This window comes from Notechis scutatus, chromosome 2 (genome assembly GCF_049901735.1).
Source record: "Notechis scutatus isolate UNSWTSFEM ecotype Mainland chromosome 2, rNotScu1.2, whole genome shotgun sequence".
Taxonomy (NCBI): domain Eukaryota; kingdom Metazoa; phylum Chordata; class Lepidosauria; order Squamata; family Elapidae; genus Notechis; species Notechis scutatus.
In genome coordinates, this window is record NC_142010.1 from 25,391,278 (window position 1) to 25,410,122 (window position 18,845).

At 43.3% G+C, this 18,845-nt stretch overlaps 4 non-coding genes across 4 annotated transcripts; 1 reads left to right on the forward strand and 3 right to left on the reverse strand.

Annotated features, from left to right (window-relative positions):
• Nucleotides 1–15,525: 15,525 nt before the first annotated feature.
• On the forward strand, nt 15,526–15,607 carry TRNAL-AAG (transfer RNA leucine (anticodon AAG)). The gene has a single exon. It is a non-coding gene; the product is annotated as a tRNA-Leu (tRNA).
• A 427-nt stretch (nt 15,608–16,034) lies between these two features.
• On the reverse strand, nt 16,035–16,107 carry TRNAV-AAC (transfer RNA valine (anticodon AAC)). The gene has a single exon. It is a non-coding gene; the product is annotated as a tRNA-Val (tRNA).
• Nucleotides 16,108–16,629: 522 nt separating this feature from the next.
• Nucleotides 16,630–16,701, reverse strand: TRNAP-UGG (transfer RNA proline (anticodon UGG)). The gene has a single exon. It is a non-coding gene; the product is annotated as a tRNA-Pro (tRNA).
• A 545-nt stretch (nt 16,702–17,246) lies between these two features.
• On the reverse strand, nt 17,247–17,319 carry TRNAT-UGU (transfer RNA threonine (anticodon UGU)). Its single transcript has one exon. It is a non-coding gene; the product is annotated as a tRNA-Thr (tRNA).
• Between the last annotated feature and the right edge of the window lie 1,526 nt (nt 17,320–18,845).

Here is an 18,845-nt window from a genome sequence, read left to right on the forward strand (position 1 = left end):
AGTTTCCACCAATCGCGGGGATTCGCAGCGGACCAATCAGTGCGGCTCGCTCGACCAATCCGGTCGCCGCGCGCCTTAACCAATCGCGACGCGGGCTACGAGTATGTAAATTGACTTGTACAGAACACCCCCCCTCTTGGTTCGGTCCTCACGTAACGTAGTCCCGTAGGTAGGCGGGGCTTCGTACTTGTCTACTTGACTTGCGCAGCTTAGTTGTTGTTTGGTTCCCGGCCGGTTCGGTCGGGACTTCTGTTTCTCTTGGCCCTGTCGATGGAACCCCTGGAAGGTGTCGCTGGGCCTCTTGTTGCAGCTCCCTCCCGGTCTACCCGGGTTGGTCGAGCTGCGACTTTCGCCGCTCCTGCCTGGTCTTTCCGGGCTGGTTGAGCTGGCCTGGCTGTTCCTTCCTGGTGAGACTTCGGGCTGGCTGTTGACTGGTGAGTATTGCTGGTTATTTCCTATTTGATCCTCTGTGTCTTCCCTCCCTCTTGGTTTGTGTTATCGGGGTCGTCTGTGTTTGGTTGCGTGTCGGTTGTGTTTTTGTTCTTGATCTTATTTGATCGATGTGGCGTTTCCATGTTTGTCCGTCGGTTGTCTGTAGGCGGTAGGAGTGGGGTCCTGTCAGTTGGGTTATAGTTGCGGTACCCATAGTGGGTCTCCGGTAAGGTTTTTGCATAGACTGCGTCGCCTGGTGCAAAAACCCGGTGCTTGCTAGATGAGTCCGGGGTTTTTCCGGGTTGTATGTGGGGTGTAGTCTGTCGAGTGGTGACCTTAGTTTTCTCCCCATTAGTAATTCTGCCGGGCTTTTGTTAGTCGTTGTGTTAGGGGTGATATGTTGTATTAGGAGCATTTTATTTATTTTTTCTTGTATGTCCCGTGTTCGATCTTTTGGAGGGTTCTTTTTGTAAATTGAACCATCCGTTCTGCCCTACCATTGGCCCGGATGCGCCGTCGCTGTCAGTGCGTGTCGTATGCCTCGTTCCACTAGGAATCTTTCGAATTCCAGCGAGGTGAACTGGGGTCCGTTGTCTGACACGATGACATCCGGGAGACCGTGGGTTGCGAAGAGTTTGTTTAAGACCTTGGTTACCGCATCTGTTGTGGTGGTCTTCATGTTGCTTACCTCCAGCCAGTTGGAGTAAGCATCCACCGTGATGAGGAATGTGTTCCCTTTTGTGGGCCCGGCAAAGTCTATATGGAGTCTCGACCATGGTCCCCTGGGCGTTTCCCATTCTAAAATTGGTGCTGCGGGGATTTGGTCTGGTTTCTTGGCAGCGCGAGCACTTGGCTACCCAGGCCTCGATCTCCTTGTCCATACCTGGCCACCAAGCATAGCTTCTGGCTAAAGCTTTAGTCCTCACAATCCCGGGTGCCCTTCGTGTAATAATTGTAATACCTTCCCTTGCAGTTTTTCCGGTATGACCACCCTGTCCCCCATAACAAACAACCTTTCTGTAGTGACAGTTCTGTTTGCCGGTTTCGGAATGTCCTGAATGCATCATCGCTGTCTTTCTCTGGCCATCCCTTTGCTACCCAATGTAATACCCGCGCCAGACGCTTGTCTTTATTAGTCTCTCGGGCAATGTCTGACGCGGTTATGGGTAGGTCCGGCAATGTCTCTATGCTGAGGGTGGTCGTCGTGGGAGCTGGATCGTCGTCTAGGTCGGGAAGCGGCGAGCGGCTCAACGCGCCTGCATGGGAGATCGTCTTACCCGGTCTGTGTGTGAGCCGGTAGTCGTAGGCGGCGAGGAACTCAGACCACCTTGTCATCCTGGGGGATAGGATGTTCGGGTGGCCTTGTTCCCGCCAGGATGCCTAGCAGCGGCTTGTGGTCCGTGATGAGGGTGAATCGGCGGCCGTAGAGGTACTCGTGGAACTTTTTTACTGCTGCGACGATGGCCAGTGCCTCCTTATCTAATTGGCTGTAGTTTCTTTCGGGTTTGCTGAGTGTTCTTGAAAAGAAAGCGATGGGTGCTTCTTTTCCGTCTGGGAGTGTATGGCTGAGGACAGCGCCGACGCCAAATGGTGAGGCGTCGCATGTGACGGCGATGGGTAGGGTCTCATTATACTGAATGAGAACGGCATCCGAGGTGAGCAGGTCTTTGGTATTCTTGAATGCGGTGTTCTCCCGTTTCCCCAGGTCCATTTGGCCGTCCTGTCCAGGAGCCTATGCAAAGGCTCCGCCATGCGTCGCCTTTTGGGGCAAGAACACATTGTAAAAATTTAGCAGTCCCAGAAATGCCTGCAGCTCTGTTTTGTTCTTGGGTGTGGGGGCTTCCTTTATGGCTTTGACCTTGCTTCCGGTTGGGTGGATGCCATGTCGGTCTAGGAGGTACCCCAGAAACTCGACTTGCTCTGTGTATAGCTGGCATTTCTCTTTCTTCACCTTTAGCCCGGCCCCTTTGAATTTTCTAGTACCTCCCTTAGGCGACCCTCTAGTTCCTTCTGGTTGGCTGCTGACACCAATACATCGTCAAAATAGGGGACCACCCCTTGATTCTCGCAGCAGTCTCTCCATGAGGCTCTGGAAAATTCCTGGGGCTACGCTGACTCCAAACTGGAGTCGGTTACAACGAAACGCTCCCGGTGGGTGACTATTGTTTGCGCCTCGGCGGTTTCTTCATCGACCGGCAGTTGCTGATAGGCTTGCGCCAGGTCGAGCTCGCAAGACCTTGCCCCCCAGCGAGTGTAATAGGTGTTGCACTACTGGGACGGGGTAGGCGCTTTGTTGCAGGGCGCAATTGAGGTGGCCTTATAGTCCCCGCAGATCCTTACTGACCCATCTGGTTTGACTGGGGTGACTATAGGGTCTCCCACCGGGCGTGGTCGATTGGCTGCAAAACCCCCTGTTTGACGAGTTTGTCAATCTGCTCGTCTATTTTCTTCCGGAGTGCAAAAGGCACCCGTCTGGGTTTTAGGCGTATGGGGGCGACATTTGGGTCTAGGCTAAAAGAGATAGGGGGCCCTTTGTACTTGCCTAGGTGCCGTCGAATACTTCTTGGAAGTCCTCGCCAGCTGCTGCTCCCAGTCGGCCTCTGTGGTGTGGTTTACTCCCGTGACCTCGATCCCAGTGGCGCGAACCATTGGAGTCCTAAAAGGCTGGGTCGGTTCCGGTCCACGATAGTCAGGGGAAGTTTCGCGGTGCGGTTTTTGAAGGTCACCACGAACTGTCCGGTCCCAATGACGGGGATGCGGTTCCCCTGATAGTCCTTGATGATCAGTTTCTGGTTCTCCAGTCCTCTTTTCTGGATGTTTGGCACCAGGCGCTTGAGTTCTTTCCAGGCGACCATGGAGAGGTAGGATCCGGAGTCTACCTCCATCCGGCATGGTTCGCCTCGATGCTCACCTCCACGTAGACCTTCCGGGCATCCGTGGTTTCGGCATGGCCGATGGTGACCGTCTGGTGGGTTTCTTCTCTCTGTCGGCCTTCCCCGCTCCGTCGTCCTCGGTTGTCTCGGTTCCAGCGATAGTCGGCTTGGCGATCTCTGGTTCTCGGGGGTGTCGTCTCGTCCCGGTTGCTTGGTTCTCGCCGGCGGGGCTGTGTGTCTTTTGAGTCGGCAGACTCGGGCGATGTGGCCTTCTTGTTGCACTGCCGGCAGATCGCGTCGATAAACGGCACTCGGATCGAAAGTGGTTTCCCCGCACCGGCGCACTGGTTCCCCGACTTACGACCCGTTGATCTCGCCGGTCCCGTCCTGTTTGTAGTCGGTGGACGTCTTCCTCCTCGTCCGTAGTATCGGAGGCGGAGTCCAGGTCCCGTGGTGTGTGGTGGTTTCTCGTCGGCTTGTCTCGGGGTTTCAGTGTGGTCCCGTTGTCTGCCCTCCGAAGTCTGGCTGCTGACTTCCGGGTGGCTTCGGCTGGCGGAAGCTTCGCCAGGGCGTCCCGAGGTCGATGTTGCCTTTCGCCATCAGTCGACTTTTTAGTGCCTGATCCCTGAGGCCTAGGACCACGCGGTCTCGGAGGACATCGTCCAGGTCCCTGAACTCGCACATCCCCCCTAGGTCTCGCAAGGCGGCTATAAAGTCGCTAATGCTCTCGTCCTGCCGCTGGTTTCGCCGATAGAACTCATCCCGCCGGATGAGGATGGGCACAGCGGGGCGTAGTGGTTCGAAGGAGTGGCTCGAGATCGGCCCAGTCCATCGCCTTCACGTCCTCTGGCTTCGCGAGGGCTTTGGCCATCTTAAACACTGCGGGCCCGCAGTGTGTGAGGAAGACGGCCCTTTTCTTCTGCCCGTTCGCATCCTTCAAATTGCTACTTTCGAGGAACATCAGGAATCTATCCGTGTACGATTCCCAGTCCTCGGTAGCGGGGTTGAAGGGTGCTGGTGGGGTCATGCTGGCCATCTTGTCGGTCCTTTGTCTTCCTCGGGACACGTGCTCGGTGGTTATTCTCTGAATCCCACCTTCGCCGCCAGTGTCGTGTCCGTCGAGAAAGGAAGCTCGGAGTCAGTGACTTGGTTTCAGCTCTTTATTGGCTCCTGATACAGCTTAAGCTTGAGGGGAAAAAACTGCGGCTTTTTATTCTCGAGCCGCGGCGGTCGCGCCAATGACACCGCTGAATCTCCCGCGATTAGTTTCCACCAATCGCGGGGATTCGCAGCGGACCAATCAGTGCGGCTCGCTCGACCAATCCGTCGCCGCCGCGCCTTAACCAATCGCGACGCGGGGCTACGAGTATGTAAATTGACTTGTACAGAACACAATCACTACCCCAGGGCTATTCCAGCAAATGATGGTTCATGTCATCTGATATGCCTAAGCAAATTTAGGAGTGTACACATTCTATAGCAAAAATGCCATGTCTCGAATTCCTAGAATATTGCATAGGAAATGAATAATTTATTTTTATTGCTTTTAAAGTAATAATAGAAAAAGAAAATTAATAGAACAGAAGAATAATTGTAGTGTAGATACATACATTCTCAAAAAAAGAAACAATGCATAAAAAGTGCTTTTTTAAAAAAGTGAAAGAAAAACAAAAAAATACAACAGAAAAAAACAATATAGCATTATTAATATTATTTGATGGGATAGTGATTATTTGTGGCTGTGGTTTGGTAGTTATTTTTGGTTGTAGTTGTGATTGTAGTTGAGGTAGTAGCTGTAATAGTTGCTACTGTTCACCTTGATGACCCATGAACCAAATCTGCTATGAATCTTATTGTGAAGTATGCAGATGACACGGCAGTGGTGGGACATATCCGGGATGATCATAAAGATGCTTATAGGGAAGAGGTGAAGTCTCTGGTGGACTGGTGCAATAAAAGTAATCAGGTTCTAAATGTTAGTAAAACAAAAGTGATAATCATAAATTTTAGAAAGAGCTGGTATGGTCATACTCCACTCAGTATCAAGGATGCAGCTGTAGAGGTGGTCAACAGTATTAAGTATCTGAGGGTGCAAATAACTAAGAATCTGAACTGGTCTCTCCACATGTCATTCATTGTGAACCCTGCAAACCAACAACAGCATTTCCTGCATCGGATGAAGAGAGCATATCTTTCTCCTTCTGTCCTAGCCACTTTTTACAGAGGCACAACTGAGAGCGTTTTAACAAATTGCATCACTGTTTGGTTTGGTGGCAGCAGTGCCTCAGATAGAAAGTCCATACAGAGAGTGGTAAGGACAGCCAAGAAGAGTATAGGGAAGTTCACTTCCTGTTATTCAGAATACTGCTTATAAGCGCTATGTGCTTAGAACTCGAAGCATCGTTAGAGACCCCACACACCCACTTTACAGTCGGTTTCTGTTGCTCCCCTCTGGGAGGAGTTTTCAAAGTATTTCTAGCAGGACTTCCAAATTCTGTAACAGCTTTATTCCCTATGCCAGGGGTCCCCAACTGCCGGTCCACGGACCGGTACTGGTCTGCGGAACAAGTCTTACCGGGCCGCTGGTTGCTGGGCGCCGCCATCTTTTTGGTAAAAAGTGCTTCCGGTGAGCTTTGCCGGGTAGAAAGCTCACCGGAAGCACTTTTTCATCAAAAAGATGACGGCGCCAGCGCTTCGGTGAGCTTTTCCGGTAGAAAGCCATTTCTACCCAAGAAAGCTCACCGGAGCGCTGGCGCCGCCATCTTTTTGATGAAAAAGTGCTTCCGGTGAGGTCACCGGAAGCACTTTTTCGTCAAAAAAAGATGGCGGCGCCCAGTTGATGCCGGTACCGGGCCGCGGCGTCAAAAAGGTTGGGGATCACTGCCCTATGCCATCTGTCTGGTAAACTCGCAAGTTTCGTTTTTCTCTCCATGTACATGTATACATCCAGATTAGACTGTGTTGTTTCTCTGTATCATATAATATATGTGGGTATATGCATAATTTTGTATTTATTTATTTAGTCATGTTTATGTAGTGTTTATTGGAGGTGGTGACCTTTTGAGAGCTGTATGCAACAAAATTTCATTTTAATGTATGCTAATTAGTGTACATTCAAAGTGACAATAAAGTTATTCTATTATTCTACTAACATGCCCGCTTCCATCAAAATTTACCAATTTTTAAAATTCAGTTTTCCCATAAAGTCAATCTAGCATGAAAAAAGGGGTCAAATCTTCTTTTAATAGACATTACATTTCATAACTTCTAACTGACATAATTGTTTCCAGACATACTAGAGTTCTAGTGTATTTTGATTCTCATACTGTCCATCCAATCAAAAGCAATATATATTTAAACTCCAAAGTTATCCAAATTGGAAAATTAACACCAATTCTTAATTTCCAATATTTAATATTTGATAATAGATAAGTATGATTATATAGCTCCAGATTCAGAAAACCACATTCTTCTGCATTAATTGGTAGTTGCATTTTCTGCTATATTCTTGGAATCAAAGAATCCTGTAGTATATGGGATATTTTCTAGGTATATGAACCGGGATTCCTCTCAGAATAAAAATTAATCTGGGAATAATATTCATTTTGAAAGTGTTCACCTTTCCCCAAAGTGTAAGGTTTAATGACTCCCGTCTATCAATATCAAAATTGCATATTTCATTTTAAGACAGGAATGACAGATAATGTAGAGAAGCATGTATGCCTTGCAGCATGGCACCAAAGAATTGCTCTATAAAGATCTATCTGAATATTAGGCAATACCTAAAAATGTGGACATACCATTGCTTTGTATATAAGAACATTACAACGTTGGCATCTTTATTTGCAATCTGACATTCTGAAAAAAAAAACTCTAAAAGACTGGTGAGACACCTTTGTGGAATTTATGCTGGTTTTCCTTCACAAAGGACTAATGTCCAGGCTTTTAGCACTGAGCCGTTTCTGAGTGACAATTTATATTTTCTCAGAGGTCAATAATACCCCCATTAGAGTTTTCTTTAATATCTTTCAGCTGCATGCCATTAGAACTCAGAGATTTGTTCTAATAATCAATATTTTGTGATTGCCTTCTTTCTAAATTTTGAATAAGTACTGGATCCCCAGAAATTTCTGGCTGTTCAAATGCGAGATACCCAATATGGAATGGTTCATTGGGTGGGCTAAGAAACCTCACCAGTGTGGATTCTAAGCTCACATTCCTTTGGATCTTAATGACACATCATTCTCTATAAAAAAGATTTCCAATTCAACCACTATTTTCTTCAAATAAGATTAAGAAAAATATATGTGCCTGAGGTACTGGATGGATGGAGCAACATCACGCATGAGGCAACTTTTAATGGGCCTGAAGCATGATTCAAATGTTTTTTATATGACTGATATCCTGGCAAATGAAGAGGTAAAATAAAGTAAAAGTGTATGTTAGGGGAAGATAGGGAGCATAGATGTCATTAAAGTGCTTTAAAACCAATGGGTTATATCAGTGACTTTCAAAACTATTATTTTGTCTTAGAATGTTGTCCCTTCCTTCCTTCCTTCCTTCCTTCCTTCCTTCCTTCCTTCCTTCCTTCCTTCCTTCCTTCCTTCCTCCCATCCACTCATCTATCACATTTATATGGCCACCCATCTGACAAGAAGCAAATCTGGGTAGCATACAATAAATATCTTAGCAATATTGTAAGCATCTAATTCTCCTTAAGCTTAAACTGCAGAATGTTTACTTGATTGGTCTCTATGCGCCTTTCTGGAATTTCTAAATTGATCTGTTGAATGATGGTAAATTTATTGGGGGAATATATTTCAATTGAACTCTTGAAGATAGATTGTGGCTATCTTTTCATTTCATAATAATGTTGTTACATTTTTCAAACACACACATAAAGAACAGAATAAACTAACAATCCAGAGAAACAATAAAGAGCAAAAAAAAAAAGAATATGAATAGAAGTGTAAAAAAAGAAAGGAAAAGAGTGGTAAACATAAATATACAGAAATAACTTCTGACTTCTTTCAAGAATATAAAGAATGCTGACATTCAATTTTTAGTTTAAGACTAAAATAAAATGTACATTTTCCTCCCAAAAGAAAAGGGAAAATAAAAAAAAAATATTTTCCCTTTTGTAAATATTGACAATCATTAAATTCATATGTCAAAATTTGATTTTTCTCTATCACCTGCAAAAAGTCCAGAAAGAGCTTCCAATTATAGATGAATTTTTTCATCATTTTTTTCTCTCATGAGGGCTGTTAACTTGGCCATTGTTGCCAGTTCTGTCATCTTTATTAACTATTTGTCTAATATGGATATCACAGGATCTTTCCAACCCTGAACATATAAAAGTTTATTACCATAGCAATAAAACATATCGTGATTTCTCACTGTTTTATCCATGAGGGTAACCCCTAAATATTTTACCTATTTCTCAACCTTAAAGCCTGTTTCATTTGTTAATTCTAATTGGTCATTTTGTGCCATGCTTTTTGTTGTTTTTTTTTTTTGTTTTCTTTATTAATCTTAAATCCAGCTATTGCTTTGGAGGTCAAAGACAACCTGTATAGCCAGGATGTGGTGACCTCTGAGCCAATTGCGATTCAGAAAACTGACTTTCTCAACTGAAACTTTTTCAGTGACTAAACATTCCTACGATAGGATCCTTAGTTGCACACCTACTTGAACAAGTACTATGGAGAATTCCATGCCACAGTCACACACAACCTACCGATTAATCATTCAGGTCTCATGTACTGCAAAATAAAATAAAAAAATTCTTTAAATGCTAAGGGAAACAAAAATATGCAAAGTTTTACCAACAAATATGTCTTACATATTGGCAAAACAAATCAGAAAATAAAATACAAGCTGAATAGTCAAGACCTTGTTGATGACCCAAGCTCTGTAAAGGACCTTGGAATACTCACCTCTAATGATCTGAGTGCTAGAGCCCATTGTAACTATATAGCCAAAAAGGCATTAAGAGTTGTTAACCTAATCCTACGTAGCTTTTTCTCTGGCAATATCACACTACTAACCAGAGCATACAAAACATTTGCTAGACCAATACTCGAATACAGTTCATCAGTCTGGAACCCTCATTACGTATCTGATATTAGCACAATTGAGAAAGTCCAGAAATATTTCACAAGAAGAGTTCTCCACTCCTCTACTCGTTGTAGAATACCTTATGCCACCAGACTTGAAATTCTAGAACTAGAAAACCTTGAATTACGCCGTCTTCGGTCTGACTTAAGCATGGTATATAAAATCATACATTGCAATGTCCTACTTGTCAATGAATACTTCAGCTTCAACCATAACAACACAAGAGCACACAATAGATACAAACTCAAAGTAAACCGCACCAAACTTGATTGCAGGAAATACGACTTCAGCAATAGAGTGGTCAATGTCTGGAATACTCTACCCGACTCTGTAGTCTCTTCCCCAAACCCCAAAAACTTTAACCTTAGACTGTCTACCATTGACCTCACCCCTTTCCTAAGAGGTCTGTAGGGGCGTGCATAAGCGCACCAACGTGCCTACCGTCCCTGTCCTATTGTTTCTCTATTCTTTTATTTTTCTTATATGTACCCATCTCATGTATTCACAACTATGTATACACTTATACTTATTATCTTGTAAACAATTGGCAAATCAAATAAATAAATAAATAAAATCTAAATGATGAAAAACGTCTCCTCTTGCGCTCATTGCCCTTTCTGAGACCTATTTTAAGAGCCTAATAAAGAATGAGGATAAGAGTGAAGATAAATCTTTTCAGGAAGAAGCATGGAAGTTACTGCGTAACCATGGTCGTCTGGGCACATTGCTGTGCTATTTGTTGATTGATTAGTGTAGATTAGATTAGACTAGGTTCTAGAAAGGTGAGGAAATATTTTAATAAATTAATTTAATGAATTTAAATATATTAATAACTGACATTATTCATTCATTTAGAACACCTTATTGTTATATGGCATGTGTAACATGTGCTATATTATCTTACATTACATTTCTAATACAATACATTTTACCAGAATGTTAGAATTAGCCCTGCCTTTCTAACAACACCTTGGGGGAAGGAAATTCTTGTATACAGGTCGTCTTCAACTTATAATCATTCATATAGTGACAGTTCAAAGCAGAGGTGGCATTCAGCAGGTTCTGACCAGTTCTGGTGAACCGGTAGCGGAAATTTTGAGTAGTTCAGAGAACCAGCAACTACCACCTCTGGCTGGAGATTTTACAGTATTCTTCCCCTGCCACAACCACGAAGCCACACCCACAGAACCGGCTGTCAGTGTTCCAGGGAACCTCCATTCCAATCAGTAACTCCGAGACAAGCATAATATCAAAAGTACCTTTATTAGAATAGCACCTGGCACATCTGTGGAATCTCGAAACTAAAAGTTTCCCGGACTTCCCACAATGTCCCAAACTACAATCCATCCCACTTTTTCCCATCATCACATCACATGGACCAATCACGATCTGTCTCAGTGTAAGATCCTTTTCCTCTGCTGCACCACACTTAATAACCTTGAACTGAGAAAAGAATTTTTATTTTGTCTACTTAGAGCTACTCAATTGAAATCACCCCCCTCCCAACTTCTCAGGCTATGTGGCAGCATGGAATATGGTTTCCAAAACTGACACCGGTAGTAAACAAATTTGAATCCCACCACTGGTTCAAAGTTACAACAACACTGAAAAAAAGTGACTTAGGACCGTTTTTCATGATTGTTACAGCATGCTCATGATCGTGTGATCAAAAGTTGGATACTTGGCAACTGGCATGTACATGTGACAGTTGCACTGTCCTGGGGCCATGTGATCACCATAGGTACCATCCCCAGTCAGCTTCCAACAATCAAAATCAATAGGGGAAAGCCAGATTCATTTTAATGACTGCATGGTTCACTTAACAGCTGCAGTGAGTCGCTTAACCATTGTGCCAAAAAGGTTGTAAAATGGGGTAAAACTCTTAACACTATTGACTTGCTTAGCAATAAAAATTGTGGCTCAGTTGTGATTATAAGTCAAGGAACTATTTGCAGGTGTATTTTGTGTTCCCGTTTCATTGTTTAAATATACACTATACAACTTCAGGTAGTCTTCAAATTATGACTATAATAGAGCCCCAAATTTATGTTCCTAAGTGAAACATATGTTAAGTGAGTTTTGCCCCATTTTACGACTTTCCTTGCCATAGTTATTAAGTGAATCATTGCATTTAAGTTAATAAGGTGGTTGTTCCTGTAAGTGAATCTGGATTCCCCATTGATTTTGCTTGCCAGAAGGTCACAAAAGCTGATCACTTGGCCCCAGGACACTGCAACCATCATAAATACGTATGAACCACTTGCCAAGCATCTGAATTTTGATCACGTGGCCATGGGGGATGCTGCCATGGTTGCAAGTGTGAAAAACTGTCATAAGTCACTTTTCTAAATGCAGTTGTAACTTTGAACGGTCACTAAATGCACTGTTGCAGGTCGAGGACTACCTGTACTTTATTTGAACAAGTGACCATAAAGCACAGACATCACCTCAAATTGATAAACATCTTTTTATTAAAACATTACCTCTAAAGATTACTTTATCCAAAGGACAGAATAGTATCCTACTGAAGCAACATCAGAGCTGTGTGTATTTGCAATATTCCTCTCTCAGGATCTTAACAGATAGCAGATAATCAGAGTTGGAAGGGACCTTGTAGGTGATCTAGTCCAACCCTCCGCCCAAGCGGGAGACCCTACACCATTTCTGACAAATGGCAGTCCAATTTCTTCTTGAAAGTCTCAAGTGATGGCACTCTCACAACTTCCGAGGGCAAGCTGTTCCATTGGTTGGTTGTTCTCACTGTCAGAAAGTTTCTCCTTATTTCCAGGTTGAATTGCTCCTTGTTCAGTTTCCATCCATTGTTCCTTGTCTGGCCTACAGGCACTTTAGAATATAGCTGGACCCCTTCCTCCCTGTGGCAGCCCCTCAAATATTGGAAGACCGCTATCATGTCTCCCCTGGTCCTTCTCTTTACTAGACTAGCCAAGCCCAGGTCCTGTAACCGTTCTTCATATGTTTTAGTCTCCAGTCCCCTAATCATCCTGGTTGATTGGTGACCAAATCTTGTATTTGCACATCTGAAAAAGTAAACTGTGGCCCACAAATTGATCCGGTAACTGTTATTAGTTTTTTAAAAGTCGCAAGATTTTTTTGTTGCTTTTACAGCACAGGATTAACATGCTAGCTCTCCAAAAATAATTTTACTTAGGGAATTTATATCATTACAGGGCTTCCCTTGCTATAACATAAGGAAGAAGATTAGATAAGATAAGGTAAGGTAAGGTAATAGACTTCCTTCTTAAGAGATGTTGCAGTAGGCATTGCACATAGTTCTTACGTAGATTCCCATAAAAACTACAGAAGCAAAGTTCAGTTTCACATTCCAGTGTCAAGAAAAGTCAGAACAAGGAAGGGGTACAAAGTTCAAATAAAAAAATGGGAAGAGTTTACTCATCAATGCACAAACTCAGATGTAGACCCAATAGCATTTGATATAGAAATAGGCCTGATCGAAGTACTTCTTCCAAATAATGGAAGATAATGTTCAAAGCATTGAGCATCCCAAACATTTAGCCACTCGGTTGCAGAAAAAGGAGGCCTGCTGCTTACATAATTACAAATATTTTCCTACATATAGTCCTCAGGTTACAACAATTGTGACTGGAATTTCAATCGCTAAGTGATGTGGTTGTAAAGCACGATGTCACATGACCACATCACTTAATGATGGAAATCCTGGCAATCCCTGTTGCCATTGAGCAAATCCCACCAGTCACTAAGTGAGGACCCATCCCAATCCAAGCCCTTCCTGGCTTGGTCCCTTCCAGCCCTTGATCTCCCCTACCTACCTATCTCTTCCCCATTTGGCCACATTGCACAGTGGCACTACTCTGTTGGCAGTGGTGACACCAGTGGCACTGCAGCTGAAGTAGAGACCCAAGATTTCCAGAAATCTCAGCCTCTCAACTTAAATCACAACTGGCTCATACCAAGTTGCATCTCTGTCATCAAGGGAAAAAAGAAGATAAAGGAGAGAAGAACGGTTATCAAACTGCTAGTAGAAAGATTAGTCCAGGTAAATGAAAATTGAACCCAGGAGAAAAGTTTTGGCGAGCTTTAGCTCACTGAAACTCTTCAGCGAGAATAACATGGTTTTTGATGTAGCCTGAAGTCTATGTGCACAGTGGTGTAATCCGTGCTGGAATAGAGGTATTCCTTGACTTATGAATGAATGGAGCTCAAAATCTCCATTGCAAAGCAAGACAGTTGTTAAGTGAATGGTGCCCCATTTTGCCAGCTTTTTGCCACACTTGTTATGTGAATCACTGCAGTTGTTAAGTGAATCATGTGGCTGTTAAGTGAATCTCGCTTCCCCCATTGACTTGGCTTGTCAGAAGCTGGCTGGGAATTTTGTATAAATGGCGATGATTACTATCACGTGATCACAGGGATATTGAAAGTGTGAAAAACGGTCCTAGGTCACTTTTTTGTGTATTTTTGAATTGTAACTTTGAACTTACAATGTTGTAACTTTGAACTGTCACTAAAAGAATGGTTCTAAGTCGAGAATGACCTGTATAAGGACGCACACACACACTGACCTTAAACACATAGGCAACTCCTGTTGTTCTTCAGTAGCTACTGAGAAGGGCTATTTTTGATCTCTGCTCCAGAGCTTTAAAAAAAAATAGCACCCTGAAGCTTTAAAAACAAAACTGGTGCCTCCAGATCTGACCTTTCATTCTTTAAGGTAAAGGTAAAGTGTATCCCAGAAGAGTTGTTAAGAAAGCTGCTATCATTTACAAGCACACCTCTTAGGTTCAAATTCTTTGATAATGACAATGGTGAATCAGAGAGAAACCAAATGGAGTTTAAGTACTTTAACTGGGAAAAATAGTAAGTGTTGTTCTTGGCCATCGGCACATTAAGGTCTGGCAGGTCTTCTCCAGAACCTGATGCCACTCTTGTCTTGCCTTAGCGGATGTTTGACAGTGTGTTCAACCTTCAGCAAATAATCAAGATGCTCTCAAAGGCTCCGACTTCTTGATTTCTCGCAAGTTAAATGGAGATTAGGCATCAGAGAGCAAATGCACGAAGAAGAGAATAGCAGTCCTGACAACAGCAGAAATTACGGGTCGTCAATCCATTGGTTGCTGTGTTTTAATGACAAAATACGTTGAGAATTACAGCTCCAGAATACAGAACACAAACAATATATTTCCATAATACTTGAGCACTTCTTGTTTCATAAAATACGTGAAATAGCTTTTGGATCTTTGACCATTTCAGTGGGCACAATGGTCCTGTCGTTGGGCATCCAATAGTTTTCAAGTCAACATGAGAATTGTGATCCAACCCATCTAGAGGTTACACTATCATTTTTCCACCCCGGGATTGGGAATAAATTGTAGTGACTAAAGTAGTTCCTTCTGTGCAAATCTTTTGTTTGGATTGACCTGGTAGTTGCTTGTCTTCTCTTCCTGACCCAAAGGTGCTTTTTACGGAGGCAGCTGGACTGACTTTCTTGCTTTTGCTTTGGAAGACGTTTCGCTTCTCATTCAAGAAGCTTCTTCAGCTCTGATAGTGGGTCCTCTCAGAGCTGAAGAAGCTTCTTGGATGAGAAGAGAAATGCCTTCCAAAGCAAAAGCAAGAAAGTCAGTCCAGTTGCCTCCAGAAAAAAGTACCTTTGCGACAACCATGACCTGGATGACTGAGAATCTATTTTCATTTTATTTTTATTGATTTGACTTGTCAATCACTTACAAGGTAATAGGTATATGTATAAACATGAGTAAGAATACAGGAAATAGGTATGAATAAATGGGGACAATAGGACAGGGACGGTAGGCATGATTGTGTACGCCCCTTACAGGCCTCTTAGGAATGGGGCGAGGTCAATAGTGAAAGTGAATCTCTACAGGCTTGTCTTCCTGATTTCTGCTCTTGGGAATATACCTGCTGTTTAGATGAAACCGGCCCTGAAGTTTGATTTACATGAACTGCCTCTTTGAGAAAATATACAGGCCTTTTTATCACCGTTTTTGAACTGGACTTGTCGGCTGACTGTCCTTAGAAACACATCAATTTCAGTATCAAAACAAATGGAAATTGAAAAATAAGAGCAAAGCTACCAACGTCTGGTAGCGTGGCCGAGCGGTCTAAGGCGCTGGATTAAGGCTCCAGTCTCTTCGGAGGCGTGGGTTCGAATCCCACCGCTGCCATTCAATTTTATACCACACACTTTCACTTTCGCCATTCATGGTAACATCCGGTTTGCGGCATAATGAGTGCATTTTATTGCTGTGCCTATACGGCTTCTGGATCCGAGACAGGCGGATCGTAGCTTCCACCTTTCAACGCGCCCTCCTTTTGGGAGATCTGACGCGTCGAATGTAAAACCAAAGCAAAGCTTATTAGGCGGATTGTTTAAAATTCACAAACGACACACCTTGACAAAATGCACAAATGACACACTTGTGGGAGTTGTCGGAATTCAAAGTTGGTTGAGGCTGCCACTCTGCAGAACACCAGACATGAATTTTGGGTGGGAAATCCCATTGTCCTCAGACAAGCTAAGCATTTGCAAGGCAAGCAGTGTAGGCCAATTAATCGTTTATTTTCCATTGAAAAGAATAACAATCCAAAAATTGTTTCTGCCCGGTTTCGAACCGGGGACCTTTCGCGTGTTAGGCGAACGTGATAACCACTACACTACAGAAACTCCCTTCGCCATTTGTTTTCCTGAACGATCCTTATTTTATTTGTTTTGGTGGATGAACATTTTTTTTTGTTTACGTTAAGAGTAATTAACCGGGAAATCTTTAATTATCCTCAGCAAGCGAAGATTTTGACTGGCTTCGTTTGAAACCCAAGATTGCATTCTGGATGTGAGACGCGTGTTTTTCAAACCCAAGTTTTTTTTTTCCCTGAGCCTTCCTCATGCGTGCAAGTTTTTTTTCCCCCTGAGCCTTCCTCATGCGTGCAAGCAGGAAGAAGGTGCTAAAATTAACTGGATTTTGTGGAAAGAGTACATCGCCACATCGGTTTCCTTTGTTGCAAACTTTTCCTGTTCGGAGCCAGGAGCGGCTCAAAGTTTAGACTTTCCGGGTCTTCACTTTAATGTCTTTTGGCGATACGTAAAAAGGAGAAACTGTATGGGTCACCCAGGCCGAAAAGTCCTGTTTTGGAAATTTGGAGGAATTTCTCTCTTGAGACACAACACCCCAAACAAACAAACAAAAAAGGGCTCGTCCGGGATTTGAACCCGGGACCTCTCGCACCCAAAGCGAGAATCATACCCCTAGACCAACGAGCCACCGATAAATAAAACTTTTCCAATAGCTTACTTATTCCTCGCTGTACGGAAGCAATTTTTGTGTGTATAGTTTTGTTTTTTGCTTACTTTGTTTGCTTTGAAATTTACTTTCGCTACTGAACCGTAATTTCCCGACTCTTAATCCTCGCTTTTGTTTTAACTCGTCTGGTTTAAACCACGCCGTGACTGACATAATTTAAAACTGAAGAAGCTGCAGAATCTATTAATCCAGTTTTTTTCTAGAAAGGAAATCTAGGTACTTCACCACCGATCTCCCCCCACCTGAATTGTTCTAGCATTTAACAGCAGGATTTAAATGATTCTATTTTTCAGGGCTTACCCCCCCCCTCAAAAAAACAAAGATTCTGGGGTGCCCATTTATCTAGGTGATACGTTTATTATGCAGAATTGGGATCTTGTACAAGCTTTGAAATGCTGCTGTTGTTTCAAGCAAGGACTTGACTGCAAGATTACAAACAAACAAAAAAAGGAATTCCTCTCCAAGGCAGAAAAAGCAAACGGGGAAGAGAGAGAAAGAAAAAGAAAGGCCCCAGCGAGATTTGAACTCGCGACCCCTGGTTTACAAGACCAGTGCTCTAACCCCTGAGCTATGGAGCCCACATGATACAGGCTCTCCTCTTTCCTGTGGATAAGGCTACCGCTCCGCTTGGCTGAAGCCTTATGGCGGCATGCTGATTGGCTCCTCCCTAAATGGGGAACCATCTTCAGAGCTTAGCCAGGGATCCCTGTCGAATAGCCCTACATTTTGTCCCTCCACATCTGCAAAGGCAGCAGCTCCACACGAAGTAATCCAGAAGCACTCCTTGCCGCGCTAACGTATTTTGGAGGGGAAAAGACACTGCGTGGAAACAGTGCCTCCTGCTGTCTAGAATGAGTCTTGACAGCGCACAGCTCTCCAGCAAAAAAAAAAAAGAGAGAGAGAGAGAGATCCTATGGGTTTAATGCATATATTTGACACGTTTAGAGTACATTGTAGTATTCGAAAACTCATTTTTGAGCTTTCTTGTGGTCCTTTATCGTAGGAATGTACGGTATCACTTCCAAAGTCATGTGGAAAAAAATAAGGACATGAAATTGTCCTCTTAATAAATGTACACGATATACTGCTTGATTTTAGATATTGCTAATTAGAAGATGCGTTTTTTTGTAAAGCAAAGACATAAACAATGCGGTTTTTTCATCTTTGTGGAGCTCTTTCAGATTTGCCCCTTTTTTCAGGTTTGTTCTTTGTTTTTTCCCAAGAAAATATGGTGACTGTCCCAAAAAGTAAAACGTCCGAACTCTGAGAAGGCTGTAGACCCACCATAGCTGCAATTAAATAATAAAACAGGACTCATTTGATTTTTAAAAAGACCCATGTTTTCCTAAGAAAGAGCAAATATTCCCCTCCTAATACCACTGAGCATCTTAGCTCTGGGGAGACCCCAGAAGAGAGAATGCTATACCCCTCCCCAATAAGCCTCTGAAGGAAAAGTGGGGTTCATTTAAATGCAGAAACTTACTCTGAATTTCCAAATGGAGAGGAGCCTCACTGATAGAAAAGTCAAATAAGAGAATGAGCTATGAGGGCTTTATAATACAATATGCAAGCTTGAGTTTAAAGTATATATCAATGGCAAAAAGCAACAGTTATGGCTAATGGAGCGCTCTGCAGATTTTCAAATCAGTAATGGAATAAGACCAGGGTGGCCACTCTCGCTATTAGAAATACTGGCAGAAAAAAGCCAAGGTTAATAAATCACAAAATTTGTAGCCAGGAATATAAGTTCAAATTGTATGTGGATGATGGTAGTATTGATGTCATATAGAATCATATGTTAAAGATAGAATATATGCACAACCAATAACCAATAACCTTCCTTCCTTCCTTCCTAGCTGAGAACCTAGATACCTGCTCATCTTTTCCTTATCCAGAAGCTGAAGAGCCCCACAATTAAATCTTACTCCTGAACATACATTCCTGCCATACTCCTAATGTGGTGTGTGGAGCAGGTCCTGAGGTACAAATACTGTTCTACTGTCCCAAGCACACCCCATTGCTGCTTTCATCCCTACGACTGTGTCTGATACCTGAGGCCGAGGCCTCCTCTGACTAATGCCAGGCCTGATGCAAGAGGAGGAAA